Consider the following 17,262-nt stretch of genomic DNA (forward strand, 5'->3'; position numbering starts at 1 on the left):
CCTGGTCATAGCAATGCTTTCTGGCATTGAAGAACATCTCTTTGAAGGTTTCTGAAGAAAGGAAAAATGCATAAGTACTTCCTCGACGATCTGGATGAGTTGTTTAAGTATGTGTCTTGCCTTTGGATTTTGGGTTTGCTTTATATTCAAACGATTCATTTTCAATCATTTACTCAGTTTCACTAAAATTCACTTAATAATAATAATAATAATAATAATAATACATTTTATTTGTATTGCGCCTTTCTTACACTTAAGGCACTACAACAATAAGAAAACAAGCAACAACAAAAGAACAGCACAACTCCATAATGACATACACAATCATAACACAAAAACAAGTAATGTAAAATTATTACTTAAAAGCTTCAGTAAAAAGATGTTTTCAGTAAATTTTTAAAACAATGATTAACCCTAGTAATTGGTAGGGTTAGATTATTAATTGTATTATTCATTGTTGTTTGTTCAAGTTACAATGCCAAAAACACAATGGCGAGCAAACATGTATTTAAATCTTCTTGCCCTCGCTTCATCACGGGCGAGGATACACACAATTTGTGCACGGTTTGTTTGGGAGCTGAGCATGCATGACAGCAGGCATATAGCAGTATCAGTCTTTGTAACTCATGATTAATCCACCGGATGTTCTTCCTCTGTTGTTTACACTGTTGTCTTCCACTTCTTTATCTGGCTCACCTCACCTCACCTTCACTAGAGGTTGCAGCATGCTCTCTTCACCCTGAGTACCCTCTTGTTAACCTTTGTGGTCAGTTACAAAAGTATCAAACTCAAGAACCTAACTTTCATCTGTTGCTTAGTCATCTTATCTTATAACAATCAAAGGAAGTATTGCAGTTACTTAATTTCATAATCATTCAAGCATTCATTGTTCCTTAAACCTACCTTTGTAAAGTAACCTTGGGTGTTGGAAAGGCACTAGATATATAAATTAAAATTATTATTGTTCAATCATATATGGCCTTAACTTAAAAGCAAACAAACAACATAACATTAAAACAGATAAACAGCAATGTCAGTATCAAAAACAATATATACAAATATCTTCAATATTAATTTATTAATTTTTATAACAAAATTTTGTATTTGTTTCATCAGAATAAAGGCTTAAAAAGGGAACTCTTTTGTAGGTCAATTTAATCAAATATCAGATCAGACTCATTTGGTTGGGAGGGACTTAATTCAACAATAAATAGAGCATAATTTCTGAGCTCAATATTATTCAACTAGACCCTCTTCACAGACTGCTGGTATGTATTAATGTTCATATCTATGTTTAATAGCACATTTTTGGTTTGAATTTTTTTGACAGGACATAATATTCCTCATATGAATAATATATTAGATAAATAATACGTATAGCAATTGTTTATAAACAAATATTAATAATGCCATTATTTATTATATAATGTATTAATTTGTTTAAAAGCAGATAACTGCTGAATTGTGAAGGTCTTCTGTGAGGTTGATACAGTGAAGAATTCCAGGTGAGTTAAATGTTTAGGTACTCTCTACACCAGGGTAATGTTATAATTGGAATGAAAAAATGTAATGTGTTGATCAATTTGATATCACTTTCACTAGTGATTCATTTGCAAAACTCTTGACACAAAACTCAACCAATCACACTTGTAACACAGCTCTTTGTTAAAAAAGACTGCAGTAGCTGTGCTACTTATGTTTCATTTTTTACAAAACCATTATATCAGAATGAATGTCACGTTCATACTTCGCAAAAACACAAAATAATAAATCAAATGAGTTTGTTGATGATTAAGAGCAGCTAAATTACATTAAAACATCACAGTTACTTATTGCACATGAGTTTCTTTAGGTGGCAATTGTTCAGTCTGTAGAATGGACTGAATATACTCTGTTATACTTCATCACTAAACTGAATATTGAATAAATTTGTAATTTAATACAACATAGTACAAATCACTATACCAATCACTTTTGATTAATAACAACTGTTCTGACATAAAGAAGGCCTTGTTAGTGAAGAAGCTGTTAGTGGTGTTTCTTTGAGAGCATGATATGCAATGGAGGTTTTACTAATAAAACTAAACTTCTGTTTGGACAATTAAAGTGAGGGTGTAAAGATATAGTATATATTAGTCTAGAAGTGTCTTGTTGTACTCACTGCAATCCAAAAATGACAAAAGAACATTCAACAAGAATCAGTTGACAATTTGTCTCTATAAGATTTGAAAACGTTTCATCCCTCGGTTCCTCAAAACAAAACTTATCTAAGGAATCTGAAAGGGGGAGGTTAATTATTTGTACAGCAATTACTTAAAGGATTAGTTCACTTTCAAATTAAAATGACCCCAAGCCTTGCTCACCCTCAAGCCATCCTAGGTGTATATGACTTTCTTCTTTCTAATGAACACAATCGGAGATATATTAATAAATATCCTGATGCATCCAGGTTTTATAATGGCAGCGAGCGATACCAATGAGTATGAGCTGAAGAAAGTGCCTCCATCCACATTCATCCATCATAAACGTGTACTCCACACGGCTCTCGGGGTTAAAGTGAAGCAATGCATTTGTGTAAAAAGACATATCCATTTTTAACAATTTAGTAAGTAAAATAATTTGTTGTTTCTTTGTTTAAATGAATGAATGAATGAATGAGGCATTTATATAGCGCTTTCATATGTACTACTGTACACCCAAAGCGCTTTCCAATCATATCAGGGGTCTCTCCTCATCCACCACCAGTGTGCAGCATCCACTTGGATGATCAATTGAAACATATTCCTTCATATGCTGAGATGAGGTGATGTATTGTTGTGTCTTATATCAGGATGGCCATACGAGTGATTGTGTTTCTAACACTTACTGGGCTGTGTGTCGCTGATTCCAAAGGTACATTTAGAATAATACAAGTAAAAATGCCTGGATTTAAAAATCTGTAACCATTGTGTATCATTACATATCTATCAGATTAATTTATCAAAATTATAGGCTGAAATATGGTAATTGAAAACTTGTGATTGATAGATTTTATTATTTATAATTTTTATTTGTATTGCTTTGAACCTATATTTTCCTCTTTTTTTCTATTTCATATCATATTGAACAGGGAATCTTGCTCTTAATGCCAAGGCTGTGCAGTCTTCCACAGCCCCACTGGGAGCTGCTCAACATGCAGTAGATGGAAACAGAAACTCAGATGCCAATAAGGGCTCATGTTCTCAGACTAATCCTGAGTTTAATCCATGGTAGAGAGTTGACCTTGGAAATGTATACAGTGTAAGCAACGTTACCATCACTAATCGTCAAGACTGTTGCAAAGAGCGGCTTAGAGGAGCTCAGATTCGTATTGGTAACAGTCTGGACAACAACGGAAACAACAATGAGCTGTAAGAAATATTTCAATTGTTCTGTCATCTTCCCATGATAATGATGCACAATCTGGTTTAATAAAACAGGAGACAAAATTGAACCTCCTCCATAAACCAACCACTCAGAGAGCCACAGCCATGGAGATGAACTTTACTTGAACATATTTTATCCAGATTGTGATTAGACTGTTAGTTTATACCATTGTTTCTTGTTGCGATGCAATATAAAACATGAACAATAATGTGTATTGTGAAGAGTGCTGTACAAAACCATTTGATTTCAATAGAGATGAATTGAATTCGTTAGACACATGCCTCTGGTTTTCATTTCAACACTGTTTTTTATGTATTTGCAGGGCTACAACTGTTCTCACTGTTCCTGATGGCACACAAACATTTTCATTTGAGCCTATTAATGGCCGATATGTCAACTTTTTTTTACCTGGGAATGATGAAATCCTTTCTCTGTGTGAAGTCGAGCTGTTTGCAGGTAAGAGACAGAGAGAGAAGAAAACTCTGCCATAGAATTTGCTTATATACTGTACTTATTAATGCGTGTTATTATTTTATTAACCGATAACTACACACCACCGTACATTTGTGTTCCAAGTGAGTGTTCTTCATTACTTTGAATGTTGTCAGTAACACACAAACACACACATACTGTATATATAATATTCTTACTACTACGAAATATTGATTTGTGGTGAAATATTTTATTAGCTCACTTGTAATACAAGTAAAGCTTCCGTGAAGAAAAAATATTCTTTGCAAGACAAACGAACAAGTTCAAACGAGAAAAAAACATTTAAGGAATAATGTACAGTCATGTACACCAAATACATAATTATATGGACATAATGATTTGAGATTAAATTTGTTTTACATTCTTACCTGCTTATAATCTTTGAATCCATTACAGTGTACAAAAACAATAATTCTGGCGAACACGACAGTACTCTTAATACTAAAAATACTTCAATTCAATCTTAATACTTCAATACAACAATAACTATAGCAGAGACGCACCAGTTGTGTTTATATAAAATGAGAGAGAGTGAATCTGTGGTGTGATACAAGAAACATCAGAGAAAGACCGGCTTCAGAAACCCAGATGATCTTTTTGTTATACAGCGTTACTATTGATGACGGTCATTATGGAAATATCAGACCTCAGAATGTCACGACTGACCAATCAGAATCAAGTATACCAGAGAGCCATGTAATAATCATTTGGATTACATATTTTAGCATTATTTTGCCCATTATATTGAGATTATACTTTAGCACATTAAAGTTAAAAAATGTTATTGTTTATTATTTTATGTTAAACAGGGAATCTTGCTCTTGGAGCCACAGCTGTCCAGTCTTCCACATACGATGAATTAGCAGTTGCTCAAAAAGCTATCGATGGCAACAGGAATTCAATTCGCAAACGTGGGTCATGCAGTGTGACTAAAGCAGACAGGGACCCCTGGTGGAGAGTTGACTTGTTGGAAGTCTACAAGATAACCAGGGTTAGCATCACTAATCGTGGAGATGGTTATGTAGAGAGAATAAATGGTGCTCAGATCCGTGTCGGCAACAGCCTGGAAAATAATGGCAACAATAATGAGCTGTAAGTATTGTCTCTCTCTTGATACTTACACAAATGGTTAGAAAATTAGTAAATAAGATAAAATCAGATATGATATTTAAAAATCCTTCTTTCTGTATAAATATAAATAAATCCTTTTAATACACACTTGCCTTTGACAGAAGTATATTTAATATGATTCATGATATTTTAATATGCCCCTCTCTATTTCTCTGTTACTGTGTTTCTTCACAGGGCTGCAACTGTTGCGTCCATCCCACTTGGAGAGACACAAACATTTAAGTTTAAGCCTATTAAGGGACGATATGTCAACATATTTATTCCTGGCCGCAACGAACATCTCACACTGTGTGAGGTTGAGGTGTTTGCAGGTGAGTGATAAAGGAAGAGAGACATGATGTGTAGAAATTTGTACTATGTGTACTATTTCCCTTAATGATTGTTTTGTTCTGTCTTCATTGCCAGATTAAGTGGAATGAGATGATGTTACACCACAGTCCACTGATACTTTTGACACTGATACGTTTTCTGAGCAATACTAATATTGCGCTTTTTTCATTGTTTTCATTTACCTGTGCACCTTTTATTCTTAAGATATAAGATAAGTTTCAGTGCACATTCAGTAAAGGAATGGTTCTCAAAATGCACCTATATTTTACCCATCTTTGTTTATCTTTGCTTTCTACATGAATAAATTACTTCAGCATTGCATGTTGTATTTCATGTTTCTGGATCAAAAAGGCTCATTTAGATATTCACATTGAGGAGGAGGTGTAGTGTTACATAGCTACCTATCTAGAGATGAGGAGCTGCTAACAAAGTACAGAATTTTTTTCTAAAGAAAGTAAAGGAAAACAGAGAACAAGGATGTCCAGAATCAACAACACAACCACCAATTTGACCAATATTAACTTTAAATTTTCTGTTATAAAGTGTAAAAAAGGAACAAAATTAACAAAAACCATATCACAAATATCAATATCAAAAAGAATAATAATGAAAATACAGGCGATAATTAAATTACCTGGTGAAATGTAATCCAGAAAAATAAATGACATAAATCTTCCCTCTCTCCCTGTAAACAGGAAAAAATAAGGATTAAAAACAAAAATGACACCCTCCACTTTCATTCCCCAAATCAAGAAAGAATGATCCTATCGCCTCCAACATCAACTGACTGAATACAGCTGGTCAGTCAGAGCACCTCTTATGATGGAGGAAGAAAAAGAGAGAGCAGAGAACAAAAAATATACCTGAATACAGCACAAAATATACAGATGTACACACAACGCTATAATAAACATCCTCAGATGTAACAATAGTGATGTGAAATGGACTGATGAAGCTAATGTTTGATGTTAACAGCATCCGAAACCATTTTTAATAATATTCTGCCCTTCCTACATAAACCTGATTTTAATGACAATATTAATGAAAGTTTTATTCTTTAATACCCGTTTGTGCCACTGACAGATATTAAAGAAAAAAAATAAAAGCACATTCCCACTTCCAGTTTTGACTGAAGACATGCACAGTTGATCATAGTTTGATTGATGAATACTGTTCCTGCAGGATTTAAAAAGTAGGAAAACCTTCAATTAAAAATTAAAATTAAAACAAGTATCAGCCATATAATCAGCCAAAAATGTGCAACATGTTTGTAAGTAATAGGGTTTTTATTTATTAATATTTGGATAGGGACAGATGCAATGTACAGTACATAACTGAGACAACAGCCACCCAATGCAAGTCTCATAGTGTTTGTATATAAGGCTAATTTTTATAGACTATAGTTATATATAAAACCTCCACTAATTATGAATACAAGTTTGTTGCTAAATTAACCAAGATTTAGTAGCTCTCTTAAAAAATATTAACTTGCAGCAGATTAAATAATCAGAAAATTTTGTACCTTTCACAGAGAAAGCAGTCTGACAAAAAGATGTTTTACAAAACACAATTATCACTAAATCTGCTGCACCACTGCAATCTCTCTCAAAAAAAAAAAAAAAAAAAAAAAAAAAATTACACAAAGGCTGAGGGGCAAGACCATTTGAACACAAGCTTAATATAGTGAAAATGAACATAATAAGCAAAGATTAGAATCTGTCATGTAGTCTACTAAACATTTATTTTATTCAAAATATATATTATTTATCTAAATGCTATAAAATCAATCCCACATTTCTAACCAAGCTTGAAGTTCCCATGAGATTTTGTTTAGGCGCTGTACCAAAAATAGTCACTGGGTGTCTCCCACATTCTATTGATTTTTTTATTTATTTATTTATTTATTTATTCTTTGGTATGCGATCTCCTATCACTAATTAATAAAATTTCTCTCAATATCACTGTAACGAAGGTTCTTTGTGTAATGGGAAGGAAGAGGACAGGAATCGGCTTTAGGGCTGCTGACAGTCTTTATTCTCACCAGAGAAAAAATATCCAACACATAAACAAAAAGACGGTGCAACGCACACTCAATAATTCCACATCCAAGGACGGGCTTCACTCCACGACACGAGCACAGCTCACTTAGTCCGACTGTCAGCAGTCCCTCTCTCTCTCCCACGCTCCTGCTTCTCCTGGCGTTTTATCCTGTCTCCACGCCAGTTACTGGAACGAGAAACAGGTGTTCGTGATTTACATTCAACCCGTTCAATCACCGCACATCCCCAGACACTCCCTCCTGCCGCAGACCCCGCTAAACCACGCCCCCTCGCCACATACCCCCACCGCCCGACTCAGGCCGGGGAGCCGTCCGGCCTGCAGCCCCCCCCCCCCCCATTTCTGGAGAGGAAGTCGGCCACAGCCATCTGAACACCCGGCCTGTGGATCACTTTGAATTTAAAAGGCTGTAAAGCAAGATACCAACGAGTGATCCGCGCGTTGGTGTCCTTCATGCGGTGGAGCCACTGCAGAGGGGCATGGTCCGAACAGAGGGTGAATTCCCGCCCCAGGAGATAATAGCGGAGGGTGAGGACGGCCCACCTGATGGCTAAACACTCTTTCTCCACGGTGCTGTACTTAGCCTCTCTCTTAGAGAGCTTGCGGCTAATGTACAGCACCGGCCGCTCCTCACCCTCTATCTCCTGGGACAGGACCGCACCCAGCCCTCTGTCCGACGCGTCTGTCTGCAACAAAAAGGGGAGAGAGAAATCAGGGGAATGAAGTAACGGCCCGCCACATAAAGCAGCCTTCACCTGGGTGAAGGCCTGCTGGCACAGCTCCGTCCACTGGACCGTATCTGGTGCATCCTTTTTAGTCAGATCAGTCAACGGGCTGGTGAGGTCCGAATAATTAGGAACAAACCTTCTGTAATATCCCGCCAGCCCGAGGAACTGTCTTACCTCCTTTTTGGTCTTGGGACGCGGACAGGTTGCAACCGCTGCTGTCTTATCAATTTGGGGACGCACCTGTCCATATCCCAAGTGGAAGCCCAGATACCTTACTTCCACGCGCCCAATTGCGCACTTCTTCGGGTTGGCCGTGAGCCCAGCCCCTCTCAGCGATCTCAGGACAGCCCTCAAATGCTGCATATGCCGCTGCCAATCATTACTAAAAATAATAATGTCATCCAGATAGGCAGCCGCATACGCAGCATGGGGCCGTAAGATCTTGTCCATGAGTCGCTGAAAGGTAGCCGGTGCCCCGAACAGCCCGAACGGAAGGGTCACGAATTGGTGTAATCCAAACGGCGTCGTGAAAGCGGTCTTTTCTTTGGATAATGGAGACAAGGGGATCTGCCAATACCCTTTTGTTAAGTCCAGTGTCGAATAAAAGCGAGCTGTACCGAGCCGGTCAAGCAATTCGTCCACACGCGGCATTGGATACGCGTCGAATTTCGACACTGCATTCACCTTGCGATAATCCACACAGAACCGTACTGAGCCGTCTGTTTTGGGGACCAAAACTATCGGGCTCGCCCAGTTACTGCTGGATTCCTCTATTACCCCCATTTCAAGCATTGCCTCTAATTCTGCCTGAACCACTTTTAATTTGTGTTCAGGTAACCTATACGGCCGGCTGCGAATCACCACGCCCGGCTCTGTCTCGATGTGGTGCTGAATGAGGTCAGTACGGCCCGGTAGGGGAGAGAACACGTCGGCAAATTCAGCCTGTAATTTGGAAACATCAGTGAGCTGTGAGGGCGAAAGGTGATCTCCCCCCGGGGCCAGAGCGAGGGATTGTTTTTTTACATTCGCCTCTGGCCCGAGATCATCCTCCCCGCTAATCACCGTCGCCAGCATCACTGATTCCGCCTCACTCCACTTTTTCAGGAGGTTGAGGTGATAAATTTGACGTGCCCCTCTCCTATCGGACCGTATTACTTCATAATCGAGATCACCAACTCGCCGTGTGACCTCAAATGGTCCTTGCCACTTCGCCAGTAATTTTGAGCTTGATGTGGGGAGTAATACGAGCACTTTCTCTCCCGGTGCAAATTTACGCAGATTAGTTCCCCTGTTATACAACCGGCACTGTCTGTCCTGGGCTTGTAACAAATTCTCCATAGATAGCCGCCCCAAAGTGTGGAGTTTTGTTCTCAAGTCCAGCACATACTGAATTTCATTTTTTGATTGAGACGGTCCGTCCTCCCAAGATTCTCTTAGGACATCCAACACCCCGCGGGGGTGGCGCCCAAAGAGAAGCTCGAAGGGGGAAAACCCCGTGGAGGCTTGCGGGACCTCTCGCACAGCGAACAACAGGGGTTCCAACCATTTATCCCAATTTTTGGCGTCTTCTTGAACGAACTTACGAATCATGGATTTAAGCGTGCGATTAAAACGTTCGACCAGCCCGTCCGTTTGTGGGTGAAAGACGCTGGTTCGAATCGAGTTAATGCCCAACAATTCGTACAGTTCGCGTAGCGTACGTGACATAAACGCCGTGCCTTGATCAGTGAGGATTTCTTTCGGAATCCCCACTCGGGAGATTAAACTGAAGAGGGCGTCCGCAACACTCTTAGCGGAAATGTTGCGGAGAGCCACTGCTTCTGGATATCGTGTTGCATAATCCACAATGACCAATGCAAAACGATGCCCTCTCGCTGATCGCTCTAATGGCCCGATGAGGTCCATGCCAATTCGTTCGAAGGGGACCTGCATTAATGGAAGGGGGCGCAAAGGCGCTTTTGGAGTGGCCGGAGGATTTACCAGCTGACATTCACGACAAGACGCGCACCACCTGCGCACGTTCTCGTGAATGCCCGGCCAAAAGAATCGGGTCATGAGGCGATTTAGTGTCGCTGTTTGTCCTAAGTGTCCAGCCATTGGGTTGGAGTGAGCCGCATGGAAAAGCATTTCCCTGCGGCTCTTTGGTACTAACAACTGGGTTGTATCTTCCTTTGATTGAGTGTCTTGGGTCACTCGATACAACCTATCTTTAATAATCGCAAAATAGGGATAAGTTAGTGGTCGTCCAGGCTGGAGAGGCTGACCGTCAATCGTACTGACCCTCTCAAACGCATTTTTCAGCGTCTCATCGTGAGACTGCTCCAGGGGAAAATCATCACGGTCCGAGAGAATCAGTCTCCCGATCCCGCTCGGTTCCCCTGAGGCAGTCACCACTGGTCCCCGGTCAGTCTCCCCCGCCTGCACTCGCACTTCCCTTCCCCGCGTACACTTACTCCAAGAGGCACCCGAGCATAAATGCCCCAATAATTTATTAAATGCGGGCCAATTCGTCCCCAAAATTAACGGGTGCCGGAGGTGCGGATTAACTGCCACCTCCACACTATGCTTTTGACCCCTAAATAGAATCCCGACTGACACCAACGGATAACTCGCGATATCCCCGTGCACACACCGTACCTTAACCACGCGGCCTGTATCCAATGCCCCGGATGAAATCAGGCTTTGATGCACGGAGGTTTGGTTACAACCCGAGTCCACCAAAGCCTGATATGTACCCCCTTGATACTCACTGGTATCTGGTACTGACCAGCCTGACCGGGGCGACCTGCAGGTCGTCCGGGACCCGGATCAATGTCCCCACCTCCATCACTGGGCACCGGTCTATGAAGTGATCCGGGTCCCCGCAACGCCAACAGGCCGGCCCAGACCTGCCCGCCGCTCCAGTGGCGGAGAACGGGCCGAATGATTGGCGTGGAGAGAGGGGAGAAGCAGGCGCGGGGTCCAGCCCGGCGGTGGCCAGTCCCGCCCCCTGGGCGGTGCTCTTGGCGCCACGAACTGCCGAGGATCCGTTCCACCCCGCCCTCGGGGCGGAACACGAGGCGGGCCGGGCGGACGGGACCTAGGTAGAGGGACAGGTTTAGAGAGAGAGAGGGGAAGAAGAGAGGGAGAGAGAGAGACAGATGGCAGGGATTCGCCGACCCCTGGGCACGCCACCAAGTGGTCCTCCGCCAATTGGATGGCCGAATCCAGCGACGTGGGCCGGTGGCACTGGACCCACTCGGCGGTCTTCTTTGGGAGCCGAGTGGTGAACTGTTCCAGCACCACGCGATCGATCATTTGCTCCGCGTCGCCTCCGTCGGCCATCAGCCATTTGCGGCACGAGTCCCGGAGCTGTTGGGCCAACACGAAGGGTCGGCCCGCCTCCCCCAGCTCCAGAGACCGGAAGCGCTGACGGTGCTGCTCGGGGGAGCGGCCGACCCGCTGCAGGATGGCCCTCTTGAGGTCGTTGAAGACCAGGAGGTTCTGGACGGGCAGCTGCTGTGCTGCCACCTGCGACTCGCCCGAGAGCAGCGGGACGAGCCGCATGGGCCACTGGTCCCGGGGCCAACCTGAGACCTCAGCAGCCTTTTCGAACAGGTCCAGGAAGGCCTCCGGGTCATCTTGCGGGCCCATCTTCTGCAGTGGCAGCTGGAAGGGGCCAGCAGCTGCCGCGCTGGTCGCCGTGGGAACCTCCCGGTCTATCCAGCTCCGGAACCTCTCACGGTCCTCGTGCTGGCCCTGGATGATCGCCTCGAAGCGGCGTTCCTGGTCACTCCGAAGATCCATCAGGGCCCGATGTTGTTCTTGATGCAGGACCGCGAGGGATGCAATGATGTCCGCAAACGGCTTTCCAGCGGCGGGGGATGCCTGCATGGCGGCGGCTTCCGTCTTCCTTCCCGGGTTTCGGCACCAGTGTAACGAAGGTTCTTTGTGTAATGGGAAGGAAGAGGACAGGAATCGGCTTTAGGGCTGCTGACAGTCTTTATTCTCACCAGAGAAAAAATATCCAACACATAAACAAAAAGACGGTGCAACGCACACTCAATAATTCCACATCCAAGGACGGGCTTCACTCCACGACACGAGCACAGCTCACTTAGTCCGACTGTCAGCAGTCCCTCTCTCTCTCCCACGCTCCTGCTTCTCCTGGCGTTTTATCCTGTCTCCACGCCAGTTACTGGAACGAGAAACAGGTGTTCGTGATTTACATTCAACCCGTTCAATCACCGCACATCCCCAGACACTCCCTCCTGCCGCAGACCCCGCTAAACCACGCCCCCCTCGCCACAATCACCTTTCTAACAATATCTGTTTTGTCAAGATTAGAAAGAGTTTTGATTATAAAATATTGAAGTAAATTTTGTAATATGAAACATGACAAAATGGTTTTCACAGGATACATACTGAGGGTATAAGCCTTCAAATGTGACTGAATTTATGATGATTAATAAAATATGTGATAGGAAAAAAAGGCAATAAAAAAGAGCAGCAATGGGATGGTAACAGTTAAAGAAATTGTTAGTTTTATAAATGGATTTGATTAACAACATTTTGCTACCTATACTGTGTTGAGTAACACAGATATATGAATAAAGGATATGGTTTGGATTTGATTTGTCCCACTTGTCCTACACATATCTAACATGAAATACTAATGCCCATAATAATAAAATGCTTGTTTCTATTTATTTTTTTTAAGCTGTCTTTGCAATGTGGTCTTTGAAGGTCAGTTTGTCATCAAGGATTGCTCCAAGATTTCTGGCCGAATTTGATGGGGTAATTGACGATGTAGCTAGCTGGATGCTGAAATCATGATTTAGAGTCGAACTGGCGAGATGAGAAGCTCAGTCTTTATATAATATATATAATCTGAAAGGTAAATAAGATTATATATATATATATATATATATATATATATATATATATATATATATATATATATATATATATATATAATCTTAAAGTAAATAATAATAAGAAGAAGAATTATTAATCTTCTTCTTATTATTATTATTATTATTATTATAAACAATTATGATGCTTAAAATCATTTATATCTGCCATTACTGAAACTGCCTTTATTGCATTGCATGTCCAAAGTACATTCTGCCAATGTAAACTGAGCTTACTTATTGTAAACTGAGCTTCCTTATTATATGAGCTTCCTCGTTCTTCCTTATTTAAAGTAAACACAACTAAAAGTACCAAAACTGCACAAAACATCCATGCTATTCCTGCAAAGCACATGAAATAATGCAAACATCCTGATCACAAGATCAAACATTAAGTATTTGAAAACATGATAAGAAGTTCCTGCACAAGCAAGTTCTGTTCACAAGGAACAAGGAATGAATAAACTGATAAATGTCTAACTTGAATTCACTTCAATAAAAAAGCATCTGCAAAATGTGCAAATGTAATAATTAAATTAATCTTTTCCCACTTCTTTTATTTTGATATGAGAAGACACAATTGCCACTGAATCAATTTACTTCACCAAAAAAAATGAGTGAATGAATTCTGCACCAATACTTCATCAAGTCTTCCTGTGTTGAACCAGGATTTTTAAATAAATGTGTATTTATAAATAAACAAGTATGATTTGTATATATATATATATATATATATATATATATATATATATATATATATATATATATATATACACACACACACACACACACAAATATGATATGTATATAAATTTATCAGTGAAACACTTTACAGAGCATGAGACAGATGTTTTTACCACCATAAAAAACTAATAATTAATTATCATACAGATGAGTGAAAGCGCTGTCTCATCACCTTAAAATAAACTCAAATAAATAAAAAACACCCATATTTCTAGAAGAGAACAGCAATAAAAGAAAATGTGTGTCTTAGTTTATCTGAAATATTCTGATACCTGATTACATTCCAATAACTGTATGCCAAGTCAAATTATATCTGTATAGTGCTTTTTACAATCCAGATCGTTTCAAAGCACCTTCATAAACACAGTGATAAACAGATAAAATAGCAGAATCAATTATGGTAACTCAACTATGGAGACAGTTCAGATAATGCTGTAAAGCTAAAAGACAGTAGTGTCATTATTTAGCTCAAGTCAGTTCAGATCAATAACACTGTGAAGTTCATCACAGTGTTATTGAGCATATGTGATAATTGAGTTTTTTTAAGATAGAAAAACACGGTTTTACAAATTTTAGAAATGCAGCTTTCAAATGACTGACTGATATCAAGTAGCCACTGTTTAGGCCTGTGGTGATTTAGGCCTTGAAATGTCTCCGCAAATCTCCATTCCCTGATAAGGTTGTGGATTTACAAATTAAGGTCACAAAGGTGTTACTTAGCCTTTGGTCTTAACCCTCTGGGACCTGAGGATTTTTGGGGCCCTGGAGAAGTTTTGACATGCCCTGACATTTGTGCTTTTTTCAGTTGTTCATAAACATATTAATGGAAAAAGTGTCATTACACTGTATTCAGCACAAACTAGGCTACAATAATATGTGAGGAATATGTATGTACATGTTTGTGTTTTTGAAGGAATAACGTTTATGTGTGGTTATTGGAAAAAAAAAAAAAAAACTTAAGTCACTGAAATAAGGCCAAAAAATATATATATATATTAAATCTGTGTTCACAAGACTTCTTGGTATTGGAGGTTATAGACTAGAGTTTTTGCTTCAAAATGATGTAAAAATATCCTGCCTACTCTTTCATATAAAACAATAGAGAGATTTAAATTTTCTAAGACATCTTTGGTCAAGAAACACAGTATGCATGGAGGCGTGAATCATCATGAATATTCCTGTAATTCACACCTGAGAAGACAAAAGATTTGCATAAAGACCTGTAATGACCTGCATATTAATGAGCTCTTTCAGTCAGGTAGGCTGTGAAAAAACCCTCTGTTGATCATGCTGATAACAGGATTACTGTCCACTCTTGACAAAAAACAAAAAACAAAAAACAAAACATGATTTTTGTGATCTCATGCATGCACGTATTATTGCACATGATGCTAAAAAAAATTGTGTACACATTTTTAAAAAAAAAAGTCTTTAGTCTCTTACCAAATAATGATTTTCTATTTGAATATACTTTAAAATATAATGTATTTCTGTGATGCAAAGCGTCTGAACATTCCTACCTCTATGGCATTTCATATAGGCTAGTATATTTGTTATATTATATAGCCTAAATGTTAATGTGCAGTTGACAAACTATACATCATTTAAAAGATCTAAGACTTAAGCTTCACATTTTGACTCTTAAAATCTTATATTGACCGTCATTTCTTAATATGCTTAAAAGCATGCACATTTGGAAAATATTGATGGATTCTCATATATTTATTTAAATTTTCTATACAGAGGAATCATATTTATTTATTGTCATAGCTGTGAGCACTGGATTCTGTGTTTTCAATTCATACTTACAGCCGGAGGGCGCTCTGCGCACATTTAGGCCACAAATGCCTCCTAAAGAAGAACAGGCCATGTGACATTCCAGGAACTAACAGAGGCCAGAGATCACTATAACTTCCAGATAAACACTTTTAAAGACAATAAATACACGATTGTGACGATGTATACATACATTGCCTCAGAATTTGCGTCTGAATAGCGCTTATTCCGTGGGCATGGCCACATTAGCGGATAATGAGCTGAATCACGGGCGTCTGACATGTGTCTCTTTTCATACAGATTACATAAACAGACAATTTTTGTTTTCAATTTGACTTAGACATGCCTGACATTTCAAAGTTTCTTTAGACATAAGACTATTTTTTATTTTTTTTTTTTGTGATTAGTATTCACTAAGTTACAGTTCATTTTCTGAGAACTATCAGATTGGACTTTGTTCGGAGGGAGACGACAGATCACGCATCATGTTAGTTTTCTTTATTTTACAAAAAGTACAACATTGTTTTTACTTTGAGTGTACACAAATAAAAGAAGATATCCAACAGATCAAAATGGTGTATAAGTCTTAATTGTATGTGCAACATTGACGGAGTATTTTGAGTCTCTTTCACACTGGTAAGAAAAAAACCGAGGCTGTATCGCCGGCGATACCTCAGACTCCAGAGTGTTAAAGTTTGTGGAACAAAAGAAGATTTCCTGTATTGATCAGCTCTGTTAATACAAACCCTGGTTTGAGATTAAGCAGGCATAGGAGAGCAGTCTCCTTCAGCAAATTAACACCACGGGTTCATTTTTTTTTGGGGGGGGGGGGGGGGGGTCTTTGGAAAGTCATGTTGTGTTCATTTGATGGGCTTCATTCTTGGATAATCCTACATATTCCCCCCTTCGGTCGGCAATGTTCCAGTTGTGGACATCAGCAAGTGCTAGAGAAATCTGATATTAGTTAGATATTAGTGGTTGGTAAATGCTGTGATAAGGCTCATGTCACCTGGCTGGTAGAGCAGGTGAAGTGGCACTGTCATTTGCCGTCCCGTCATCAGCTCAAAGGGAGGCACCCCAATGGATTTGTTAGTTACCCTGATAGCCATCAGCACTAGGGGGAGCTTGATGTCCCAGTCCTTTTGGTTTGCAGACACATACTTCTTCATCATGCTGACCATGGTTCTGTTTGTATTCTCCAATTGCCCAGAGGAGATTGGATGGTGGCTGATGTGCAACTTGGCATGCATGCCCAGGGGTTTCCATTTGAATAGTTTGGATGGCTGTGTCCAAAGTTTGGAGAGTTATCATAGAAAAATTGGGATGAGATGCCAACTGCAGAGGAGGCGGGCTTTTGCACAGCTGTAGTGTGCTTATGGCGGGTGATGACAGAAAGAGATGGGCTAGGTGGGAAGGGTTCAAATGTCCAAGGAACGCCATGTAGCACGTCAGCTTTGGCAAGGGCATAGGTTTGGTCATTGTAGTCCAAAGGAAGGTCCAGAAAAGACATGGATGAGCGAGTTTGGTGTGGAGCAATTTGACTGGCCTGCACAAAGTCCTGACCTCAACCCGATAGAACACCTTTGGGATGAATTAGAGCGGAGACTGTGAAACAGGCCTTCTCAGCCAACATCAGAGCCTGACCTCACAAATGCGCTTCTAGAAGAATGGTCAAAAATTTGCATAAACACACTCCTAAACCTATT

General features: G+C 40.2%; 1 pseudogene; it reads left to right on the forward strand.

The window, feature by feature from the left end:
- Positions 1-2,831: 2,831 nt before the first annotated feature.
- Positions 2,832-5,438, forward strand: LOC137002117 (uncharacterized; annotated as a pseudogene).
- Positions 5,439-17,262: the final 11,824 nt, after the last annotated feature.

The sequence above is a fragment of the Chanodichthys erythropterus genome, chromosome 15 (assembly GCF_024489055.1).
Source record: "Chanodichthys erythropterus isolate Z2021 chromosome 15, ASM2448905v1, whole genome shotgun sequence".
Lineage (NCBI taxonomy): Eukaryota > Metazoa > Chordata > Actinopteri > Cypriniformes > Xenocyprididae > Chanodichthys > Chanodichthys erythropterus.